Raw genomic sequence first — 12,161 nt, forward strand, 5'->3', positions numbered from 1 at the left:
CGAGGAAGCCTAGAACAACGCAAACGGGAGAGACAACAGAACCAGTTTTGGTATGAATCTTGGTTCACCAGGTCCCCCTGGATGACTACTTTGATCTCCACCTTGCTAGGGCCACTTATCATCTTAATTCTCCTCTTCACCTTTGGTCCATGAATAATAAATAGATTAGTTACCTTTATTAGAGAAAGGATCAGCACTGTCCAAGTCATGATACTTAAACAACAGTACCAGTCTCTTGCAGAAACTGAAATTCCATGATTGGAATTATGACAAAGAAAAGGGGGAAATGAAAGGATAAAAGTTGCCATATTTCTGCTGCTCTGTTTTCTAGCTGCTTTGCTAACTTGCCTTTTTAAGCTTCTGTAATATGGCTTGCTTGCTATTGCACTGAATCACAGAACTGCCATTTTGCAACTGCCTCCATTTTGTAAAAAGTATGCAACTACCTCCATTTTGTAAAAAGTATACCATAAGGACCTGGCCCTTTGTACGCCCTACCCAATCAGAGGGACCCTCACGAGCCCGCCTCGTGGGCCCCACCCAATCAGGGGAACCCACGGCTGAAAAGCCCCTATGACTCTGCATACCTATAGTTTTCAGCCTTTATAAGCTGACCAAACACGTGGCTAGGGGCTCTTCACCTTTCCTCCTGCGAGAGGAATCTGTGTTGAGCCCCGATGCATCGGAATCAATAAACCTCGTGCGGTTTGCATTGAGAGCGTCCTGCGTGAGTGTTCTTGGGGTCCCGTAGACAGCCCTGAGCGGGGACCCCTCCGGGGAACCCCACACTTCCTGTATCTGTACTGGCATCTCTTTCCCTATTCAGGGGAAATTTTCTTCTATGATTTTTTTTTAAACACCTACTATGCCTTTGGAGTGAAATTTTTTCCTACTATTCCCTGAATTCTTCTGCTTTTTTTTTTTTTTTCCAAGGTAGGGTCTCTCTCTAGCTCAGGCTGACCTGGATTTCACTATGTAGTCTCAGGGTGGCCTTAAACTTGTGGCGATCCTCCTACCTCTGCCTCCTTAGTATAAGTATATCTGGAAAGGATTATACTAAGTGAGTGTTGGGATTAAAGGCATGCGCCAGCATGCCTGGCTTATTCCCTGAATTCTTATGTTTGATCTCTTCATAGTATCCAGAATATCTTGAAATTCCCATTCATATTTTCTGATTAGTTTGTCTTTCTCTTTGTTGGACTTTTCCAGATCTGCCACCTTGTCTTCTAGTTTAGATACCCTGTCCTCTGTTACAATCTATTGGTGACTCTTTCTCAGATATTTTTACTTGACTTACTGTGTTTTTTATTTCTAGTATTTCTGATTAGTATAACTTCAGTATTTGTATTTCCTTACTCATGTCTTGTATTGACCTCCTTAGCTCATTAAATTGGTTTCCTGTGTTCTCTTGGGATTTCCTTCATGAGTTTGTTTTCTTCTTTGGTTCCTTTGATTTCTTTAACCTAGTTATAATCATGTTTTTTAATTCTTTGTCAGGCATTTCATCTAAATCAGTATCATTGGAGGTTATTTCTGATGGATTTATAATTTTTTGGAAGAATTATAGTATCTTGATTTTTTTGTGTTTTTTTGTATTATAATGTAGATATTTTTGCATCTTGACTCAATTTGATGCTTGGGTTTTCTGATTATCTGCTATATGCTTAGATGTGCAAATCAGACATTATATATCTTCAGAGTAGGAGTCTAAGGTGCCAGGTGTGACTCTTATATTACTCCCAGAGTAACAACAGAAGTGACCCAAGGTATTATATTGGCCTGCTATGCAAATATGCTAGTAAGCTAGTGTAGCAAAATATAGGTGAGCTGGGCTGGAGAGATGGCTTAGTGGTTAAGGTACTAGCCTGCAATGCCTAAGAACTCATGTTGGACTCTCAAGATCCCACATAAGCCAGATGCACAGTAATGCAAGCATGCAAGGTCGCACATGTGCACAGGGGGTACACACATCTGGAGTTTGATTTGTGGCTGGAGGCCATGGTATGCCAATTCTCTTTCTCTCTTTCCCTCCCATTGTCACATAAAAAAGGCAGTCTGGCCGAGCATGGTGGCACACACCTTTAATCCCAGCACTTGGGAGGCAGAGGTAGGAAGATTGCTGTGAGTTCAGGCCACCTTCAGACACATAGGTCAGCCTGAGTTAGTGCCAGACCCTCCCTTGAAAAACCAAAAAGGGGGGGGGCAGTCTGTTGAACTTGCCTCAAAAAAAATGGGCAAATTATAAAATCTAAATAAGCAATATACACACTCAATCAAAATCAGCATGGAGTCATATACAAGAGTGGAGATTAACCATTCACAATTGCAAAAAAAAAAAAAAAAAAAAAAAACCAACCTTGGAATAAACCTAACCAAAGAAGTGAAGGATCTCTACAAGGAGAACTTTAATATTTTTTAATATTTTACTTTTTATTTATTTTACAGAGAAAGGGGGAGGGAGATAGGGAAGGAGAGAGAGAGAGAGAGGGAGAATGGGCATGCCAGGGTCTCCAGCCACTGCAAACAAAATCCAGTGCATGTGCCCCCTTGTGCATCTGGCTAATGTGTCCTAGGGAATTGAACCTGGGTCCTTTGGCTTTGCAGGCATACACCTTAACTGCTAAGCCATTCCTCCATCCCTACAATGAGGACTTCAAAACACTCAAGCAAGAAATTGCAGAAGACACTAGGAAATTGAGAGATATTCCATGTTCTTGGATTGGAAGAATCAATATTGTGAAAATGTTATTACCAAAAGCAATCTACACACTTAACGTAATCCCCAGCAAAATTCTAATGGCATTCTTTACATAAATTAAAAAAAAAATCCTTTTTTTGGGGGGGTGTTTCGAGGTAGGGTCTCACTCTGGCTCAGGCTGACCTGGAATTCACTATGGAGTCTCAGGGTGGCCTCAAACTCACGGCAATCCTCCTACCTCTGCCTCCTGAGTGTTGGGATTAAAGGTGTGCACCACCATGCCAGGCACAAAAAACCTTTAATAGCCAAAACAACTTTTTGAGCAACAAAAATAAGGCTGGTGGTATCACCATAAGCAATTTTAATCTATATTACAAAGCCATAGTAACAAAAACAGCATGGTACTGGCACAAAGACAGACACATAGATCAGTGAAACAGAATAGAGGACCCATATGTTAAGCCATGCAGCTACAGCTATCTGATTTTTGACAAAAATGCCAAAAATATTCATTGAAGAAAAGAAAAAAAAAAAAAAAGAAAGCCTCTTCAACAAGTGGTGCTGGGAAAATTGGATATCAATATATAGAAGGATGAAAATAGATCCTTGTCTTTCTCCATGCATAAGAATCAAGTCCAGGGCTGGGGAAATGGCTTAGCGGTTAAGGCGAAGCCTAACGACCCAGGTTCGATTCCCCAGGACCCACATAAGCCAGCTGCACCAGGGGGCGCACGCGTCTGGAGTTCGTTTGCAGTGGCTGGAGGGCCTGGTGTGCCCCATTCTGTCTTTCTCTCTGCCTCTTCCTCTCTCTCAAATAAATAAATAAGCAAAAATATTTAAAAAAAAAAAAAAAAGAATCAAGTCCAAATGTATCAGGGACCTTAATGTCAGAAACTGCTAGATGAAAAGGTAGTAAAAACCCTCCAACATATTGGCATAGGCAATGACTTTCTGAATATAACCCCAGTTTCTCATGAAATAAAACCACTAATCAACCACTGGGATCTCACGAAATTACAAAGCTTTTGTACAGCAATGGTCACTGTCAATAGAGCAAAGATACAACCTACAGAATGAGAGAAAATCTTTGACATCTACACATCTGACAGAGGATTAATATCCAGAATATACAAAGACTCAAAAAACAAAACAATAAGAAATCAAACAACCCAATTAAAAATGGGCTATGGGGGCTGGAGAGATGGCTTAGTGGTTAAGTGCTTGCCTGTAAAGCCTAAGGACCCTGGTTCAAGGCTTGATTCCCCAGAACCCACGTCAGCCAGATGCACAAGGGAGCACATGCATCTGGAGTTCGTTTGCAGTGGCTGGAGGCCCTGGCACGCCCATTCTCTCTCTCTCTTTCTCTGTCACTTTCAGATAAATAAATAAAAATAAACAAAAAAATACCACAAATCTTTGTTTTAAAAAAATGGGCTATGGAACTAAATAGAGACTTCTCAAAGGAAAAAATACAGATGGTATATAAATATCTAAAAAAGTGTTCTACATCCTCAGCCATCAGGAAAATGCAAATTAAAACTACTTTGTGATACCATCTCACTCCTGTCAGAATGGCTAGCATCAAGAAAACAAATGACAATAAATGTTGGCAAGGATGCAGAAAAAGGGGAACCCAAAATACACTGTTGGTGGGAATGTAATGTGGTACAGCTATTGTGGAAATCAGTGTGGAGTTTCCTCAGACAGCTAAAAATAGATTTACCATATGATCCAGCTATAGCATTTGTAGGCATATATCCTAATGGCTTGTCTTACTACTTTAGAGATACTTGCACAACCATGTTTATTGCTGCTGTATTCATAATAGCTAGGAAATGGAGCTGGCCTAGATGTCCCTCAATGGATGAATGGATATAAAGATGTGGTACGTTTACACAATGGAGTTCTATTCAGAGGTAAAGAAAAATGAAATTTGCATGGAAATGGATGAATCTGGAAAGGATTATACTAAGTGACGTCTAATCCAGGCCCAGAAAGCCAAACATTGCATGTTTTCTCTCATATGAGGATTCTAGCTACAAATGTTTAGACTTGTTTGTGATCTGGGACCAAAAATTGGTAGCAGAGGCCAATAAGCTACAAAAAGGCTATAAGGAAGGAGAGGGCAGGACTTTAGGGGATGATATTGTATATAGTAGAATAAGTAGAAGAACAGATTATAGGGAGTGGAATGGCCTTAGTGAGGCCAAGAGAAAAGATTGAGTAAGAGAAGGGTAGGGGAAGGGTCATTCAAAAAGATATTCTGGATAAGACATATAAAAGCCTACTTTTCAAAAATATATAATGGCACATCCAGAAGCCAGAGATTGCTACTAGAAAATTTTCAGTGCCAGGGATGGGATACCTTCCAGTGAGTTGTTGGCTAGAGAGGTCCTAAAACATTTAGGCCTCTAAAACATTGCAGGCTATTGCTAAGGCCCTTGGTTTTCCATGAGTAACAGATGGTATGACACTATTGCTGAAGACTTCACTTGCCTGCTCGGCAAGGTCACTGAGAGAAATCAAGCAGGTGCTGAGCTGAAAACCTCCCTATAGACCAGCCAACTGAAAGTTGGAAAAAACTGCACTGTATGCAGCCCTATGGGAGACAGAAGTCATCAGCAGTGAAAACAGTAGACAGTGGACACTGGAAGCCTCAAGTTTGGCTAGACAGGCCAAATGACCAAATGAGTGCAATAGTGGCATGTCTGCTCTGGGGGAAACCAACTGCTCTCTAATTGGACTGGAGGCCCACTTTAAGGGAGGGAACACGTACCTGGTACTGAAAACCGAATCAAAAGCCTATGTCAAGGGAGGTCATGAGCCCTAGAGATATAAAGCCTACTCCTGTCTGGCTAAATGTATATATAATTCTCACCAAATTTCCCTGAAAGCACAACATTTAATGTTCATATTCACATATTAATGCTACTCTCATTGCTGGCAATGACCACTGGGATGACCCCAAAAGCAACATAGTGTTGAGAGGAAGTGACAGAGGAGTGTCCAGCACTGAAACATCTCTATCACACCCTCTGAGGCTGGTTGGGTTGCTGGATCTGCTGTTCAGATGACTTGTCCTAGGTGCTGTGTGGCTGAAATGTGGTTGAGGTCCCTTGGGGTCCTGAGAGCTCCAGTGGTTCCCAGTACTGGCTTTTGAGGGACGGGAGGCTGTGGAGAGTGCCTGAAGTTGTTCCGGAGCTGTTCAGCTGGTCCCTATTGTCTTCTCCTTCAGGTGTCTTGACTTTGCCAGGCTGGTGTCATGGAGAATCCTTTCACCATGATTCTGCTCCTGCAGCTCAGGCAGGGCCAGGCAAGCAGCTCTTCCTGGCGAACTGCAGGAAGCCAGTTCTGACTGGTTGGGTGATTGCTAGAAAGTCTGTGTCGCTCCTGTTTCTCTGCTGGGGTTAATAATTCCTTACATACCTTCACTTTTCAGTAGAAGAGTATATTGTGCTTTTTTTTGTCTTTTCCCCCATAGGCTGTTTTGGAGTGGCTACTATGCTGTCCTCTTAAACTTACTATTATTATTATTTTGTTTGTTTGTTTTTAGGTAGGATTTCACTCTCTCCCGGACTGACCTGGAACTCACTTTATAGTCCAGGCTGGCCTCAAACTCATAGGGATACTCCAACCTTAGCCTCTCAAATTCTGGGATTAAAGGCATCTGGATTTTCAAATATATATTTGTTTTCCAAGGTAGGGTTTCACTCTAGCTCAGGCTGACCTGGAATTCACTATGTAGTCTCAAGGTGGCCTCAAACTCTTAAAAGAGTGTTCTACTTCATATAATTCTCCAATTCTTGGAATCCAGAAGGGGCCCAATAAATGAAGCCTAGGTCAGGCCCTCAGCTTGACTAATGAGGTGGTGGTCCTCCTTCATCATGTAATACCCAATCTTCACACCCTCCACCCTCGTAACTCAGATTCCCTCTGGGACTGCTGTTGTCAGTCCTGGACCTGAAAGATGCTGTTTTCTGTCTTCCCCTCCACCCACACACTCAGCCTGTGTTTCCTTTGAGGACCTGACTGGAGGACAGGTCAAGTCACCTGGACAGTTTTACCCCGAGGTCTTATAGCTAGTCCCCATCTGTTTGGCCTGGCCCTAGCTCAGGACCTCATGGACTGGAGTAGTCCAGACACCACCCTATTACAGATGATCTTCTGTTTTGGGGGGCGTCTGAAGAAAAGCTCCCTTGAGAAACTGAAGCCCTTCTCAATTTCTTGGCTAAGCAGTGATATGAGGTCTCATGGGGATAGTCTTAGTTATGCCACTCTAAGGTCACTTATTTGGAAATGATACTAGAAGGTGAAAAACGCAATGTGCATTCTGAATGGATTCGGATTCAGTCTATTCTAGCCTACCCCCTACTTCAGACTGCAAAACAACTGAGCTTTTTCCTAGGAGTCATGGATTTTTGAAGAATTTGGATTCAGGGATTTGTAGAGCTAAAGAGACCTCTTGATCAACTTCCTTTTTAAAAATATTTTATTTATTTATGAGAGAGAGAGAACAGGCACACCAGGGTTTCTAGCCACTGCAAATGAACTCCAAATGCATGTGCCACCTTGTGCATCTGGCTTATGTGGGCTCTGGGGAATCAAACCTGGGTCCTTAGACTTTACAGGTAAGCACCTTAACCACTAAGCAATCTCTCCAGCCCTTCTTTGGTTATATTTTACATTTTAGTTCTCCCAGACTTGTTGGCTCCCTTCTTCCTCCATAGGGGAATCTTAGGAGAAATTCACTATACAAAAACATCCCATTCTCCAGATTTCAGAGAGTGAAATACTTTTTCTGTTTGTATTTTTTTTTTTTTTGAGGTAGGGTCTCACTCTAGCCCAGGCTAACCTGGAATTTACCATGTGGCCTCAAACTAATGTTGATCCTTCTAACTCTTCATCTCAAGTGCTGGGATTAAAGGCATGCACCACAATGCCCAGCAGGAAATTCTTCTTGTAACCAGTACAAACATAGTAGTAATTTAAAAACATTTGAAGGGCTGGAGAGATGGCTTAGGAGTTAAGGCATTTGCCTGAGAAGCCAAAGGATTCAGGTTCAGTTCTCCAGGTCCCACATAAACCAGATGCACTTGCCCAACAATAAATTTAAAGCAATAACATAAGGTTGAGAATATAGCTCAGTTGGCAGAGTGCTTGCCTGACTTAGTCTTCATTTATTGGGCCCTTCTGGATTCCAAGAATTGGAGAATTATATGAAGTAGAACATGCTTTTTAAAAAAATTTTTTTTGTTTATTTTCATTTATTTGAGAGCAAGCAAGAGAGGCTGAGAGAGAGAGAGAATGGGCGTGCCAGGGCTTCCAGCCACTGCAAAGGAACTCCAGACGCGTGCGCCCCCTTGTGCATCTGGCTAACGTGGGTCCTGGAGAATCGAGCCTAGTACCGGGGTCCTTAGGCTTCACAGGCGAGTGCTTAACCACTAAGCAATCTCTCCAGCCCCGCCCCCCCCTTTATTTTAGAACATTCTTTTAAGAGTCCTTAGTTTTTTTCAAGACTGTACTTATGGATTTAAGCCATCAACTGTCTCTGGTTTCAGTGGATATTGTTTTGTACACTATTTTTTATATTTAAGAGAGCTATAGAGAGGGGTCAGACAGAGAGAGAGAGAAGGGGCACATCAGGGCCTCCAGCCACTGAAATGAACTCCAGAAACATGTGCCACCTTGTTGAGTCTGGCTTATGTGGGTCCTGAGAAATCAAACCTGAGTCCTTAGGTCTCATAGGCAAGTGCCTTAACTGCTAAGCCATTTCTCCAGCCCAGGTATTGTATTTGATGGGGGAAGTAAGTGGGTTCCTCAAAGTGTATCTGGACAGGGTGTATCTGGACAGGAATAGTGGTGGCAGCTCAGCCTATGGTATCCCTACCTGTCCAGGCTGAAGGATCTAATTTCTCCTCTAACAAAGGAAGACACACATTTCCCTTGGGGATAAAATTGTCTCTACCTGGCATTTAAAAAGACTATCTCTCTCCCTAACAAAGGTGCTGGTGTTTCTGTGACTAAAAGGCAGCAGTGTTAGAAGGGGCAATCTCTCCAAGCCTTTCTCAAGAAGCTATATAAAGAACTTACCTTGGGCTGGAGAGATGGCTTAGCAGTTAAGGCACTTGCCTGTGAAACCTAAGGGCTCAGCTTCAATTCTCCAGATCCCATGTAAGCCAGATGCACATATTGGCACATGCATCTAGAGTTTGCAGTGGCTAGAGGCCCTGGCATACCCATTCATTCTCTCTCTCTGTTTCTAATAAATACATAAAAACTAAAAAAAATAGGGGCTGGAAATATGGCTTAGCAGTTAAGTGCTTGCCTATGAAGCCAAAGGACCCTGGTTTGAGGCTTGATTCCCCAGGACCCATGTAAGCCAGATGTACAGGGTGGCACATGTGTCTAGAATTCATTTGCAGTAGCTGGAGACCCTGATGCACTCATTCTCTTTCTCTCTCTCTGCCTCTTTTTGCTTATTTCTCCCAAATAAATAAATAATAAAAATAAAAACGAAAACATAAAATAAAAATAAACTTACCTTGGAGCTGGCCCGATATACCCCTACAGATAGTTGTGAAATTTGATCAGGGTCCTGGGGAGAAGGGCGGCACAGAAAGTCAAACTTCTGTGTCAGATAGAAGATCTAGAGTAGATGGTGCCACTCACATAGTCACCAGGGCTCTTCAAGTTGGATTGGGATTACAGGAGCCGTAGAGAAGGCTCTGGAACCCATCAGCGTTCAACCAAGGGTCTCTTGGACCCAGAAGACATCAAACCCTCAGTGATTGCCTTGGCAGTTAGGACAGGATCCTAGTTGGGAAGCATCTCTCAATAGTCTGCCTTGTTTTGGGAACATTCTTTTTTTTTTTTTTTTTTTTTTTTTTTTTTTTGAGGTAGGGTTTCACTCTAGCCCAGGCTGACCTGGAATTCACTATGGAGTCTCAGGGTGGTCTTGAACTCACGGCGATCCTCCTACCTCTGTCTCCCAAGTGCTGAGATTAAAGGTGTGCGCCACTACCACGCCCGGCTGGGAACATTCTTTATGAAAATGTCCTCTCTAGCACAGAGGCAACTAGACCTAGAGGTGATTTTTGGGAGAGCTCCTCCTTGAGTGACTCTTATTACTGCTAGGCTTTCTTGGTGGCATTTATCCTTTCTCTCTTTTTTGGATATCTTTCTTCTTCTCTAAGTCTCAACTGTAATAAACAGAAGTTGCACCCTGGACCAACTGGTCTAAATTTTTGCCTGGCTTAGCTACCAAGTTTTGTGTTTTTCTATGAATACCAATCAGGTGCCAACTGGGTTAGGAATTTATCCTTAAGGAGAACTTCTTCCTCCATGGTCTCTGGAGTTTCCTTAGCACATTTCCTAATTGCCTCTTTAAGTCTCTGGAGAAAAGTAATGGGGGAGGGGGTTACTGCTATTCTTCCTGTATTATAGTAGGCAGCTGGATATAGTTTAGTAACTTTACTCTGGCGTTCCAAATCCCCTCTAGGATACAAGTAAATGAAATGTTGGTGGTCCCATGTCCCTTGTGAATCTTCTTAATTCTAACTGGTGTTATTTAAGGGGACTGCCTCTGCCCCTGTGGGAACATTGGAGTTAGGAATTTGGGAATGGACTGTATAGTATTCATTTCCTACTGTTATGGCCTGAGCTAACACCCTCTGTTTTTCAATTGAAGTCAAAGTCTGGTCTGTTATTAACATGATCGCTCTCTCTCTCTCTCTTTTTTTTTTGGGGGGGGTGGGTTTCGAGGAGGGTCTCGCTCTTACTCAGGCTGACCTGGATTCACTATGTAGTCTCAGGGTGGTCTTGAACTCATGGTGATCATCCTACCTCTGCCTCCCAAGTGCTGGGATTAAAGCCATGTACCACCATGCCCAGCTTCAACATATCTCTCCAACTCAGGTCGTATTGACAGGGAAACTGTTGGAAACCTGGAAGTACTGATTTGGGTCTTGAGTGAAATTGCCTAGCTCTCATTATATCTGGTGGACATAGGAAGTCCCAAACTCCCCATGGGTCTCTTGTAGAGGATATAAACTGGGGGAGGGAGGCTCTCTCATTAGAGCTATTGAGTTCCCTGATGGTTAGATTGCTTTGAATATGGGGCACAGGCTCCAGAGGGAGTCAATGGGGAAAATTTCAGGCATAACAACTTAGGAGGTTCAGGAATCAAGGCAGGAGACTCTAGAGGGAAAACCTCCAGGGATATCAGTTGAAGTCTGTAGATTGGAAGATACTGAGCCACAAACAGTAGCCAAAGTGGCTGGGTCAAGCTGGCAGTTGGAAGCCAAGTCAGGATAATCACAGATGTATAAAAGCTAATGTGCATAAGGTACCTCTGTCCATCCCCCACCCCACAAAAAAGATCCATTTGAAGACTTGTTTTGTAATTAAGACTGCCCTGTAGCAGCCACTTCCCTCCATCTTCTAGAGAATACTGAGGACAGACTTTATGGCAGAAAAGATTAAAACTTTCCTCCTAAAGGTCTTTAGGTCTAACTGAGCCAAATTTCTAAGGATGCAGTCTAGTGGCGACTTCAGAGGTATCTTGGAGGCAGTTTGTTCCATCCTAAATGAGATTAAGGGGGAGAAAATGGAGGAATCTTGGGTCAGTGAGCCCAGTTCTGTTCTGCATCTTCCAGCTGGGGATGAGCATCTCTGCAGACAAAAGCAGATGCACACAGAATAGGCCACGCATGTCTCAGAAGAAGGCAGGTCTGAGGGTCCCATGTTTACTCATGGCCTGCAACTTTCTTCTCCCTTCACTTCTCTTGGGTGTTTGCCAGTGTTTTTTTCCCATCTCCTGCCTGCAGTGGCCTGGGTCCAGGTTCCCTGTGACCTCTGTGTGTCCCAGATACATCTGTTCTCCCCACTCTGGTTTTTTTTGTTTGTTTTTGTTTTTGAGTTAGTGTTTCACTCTAGCCCAGATTCAGGGTGGCCTCGAACTTACGGTCATCCTCCTACCTCTGCTTCTTCAGTGCTGGGATTAAAGGCACATGCCATAATGCACAGCCTGATTCAACTCTTCAAAACAGAAAACTTGCCTTTTGATTTCTCTCAGGAAAGGCTCTGGTAGTGCAGAAACAAAGGAGTCCCAAAGGGGCAGGGACTCTACTCTGGCCAGGAAGAGATACACCTGAAGCACAAGGTGGGTCCAGATGGGAAAAGCAGAGCCCACATTTGCAAGGTCTGTGAAGAACAATGGGCTTTCAGCACAGCCAGTGCACACCCAGCAAAAATCCACTGGCTACCATAATGACTGTGTCCTCCTTTCTCCACATCACGGAATTTCTTTGAAAAAGAGGGCGACTGCTGACCAGCCCTAGTACAGTGAAAAGGGCTAGAGGGCATAGGGGAAAGAAGCCAAGACTAGAGAGGACTACAATTTATGAGGGGTGGTATGACCCCCCTCTGCACTGGTCCTCCCCTATCACTAGGGAGAAATCTCCAT

Source organism: Jaculus jaculus, chromosome 1, assembly GCF_020740685.1.
Source record: "Jaculus jaculus isolate mJacJac1 chromosome 1, mJacJac1.mat.Y.cur, whole genome shotgun sequence".
NCBI lineage: Eukaryota > Metazoa > Chordata > Mammalia > Rodentia > Dipodidae > Jaculus > Jaculus jaculus.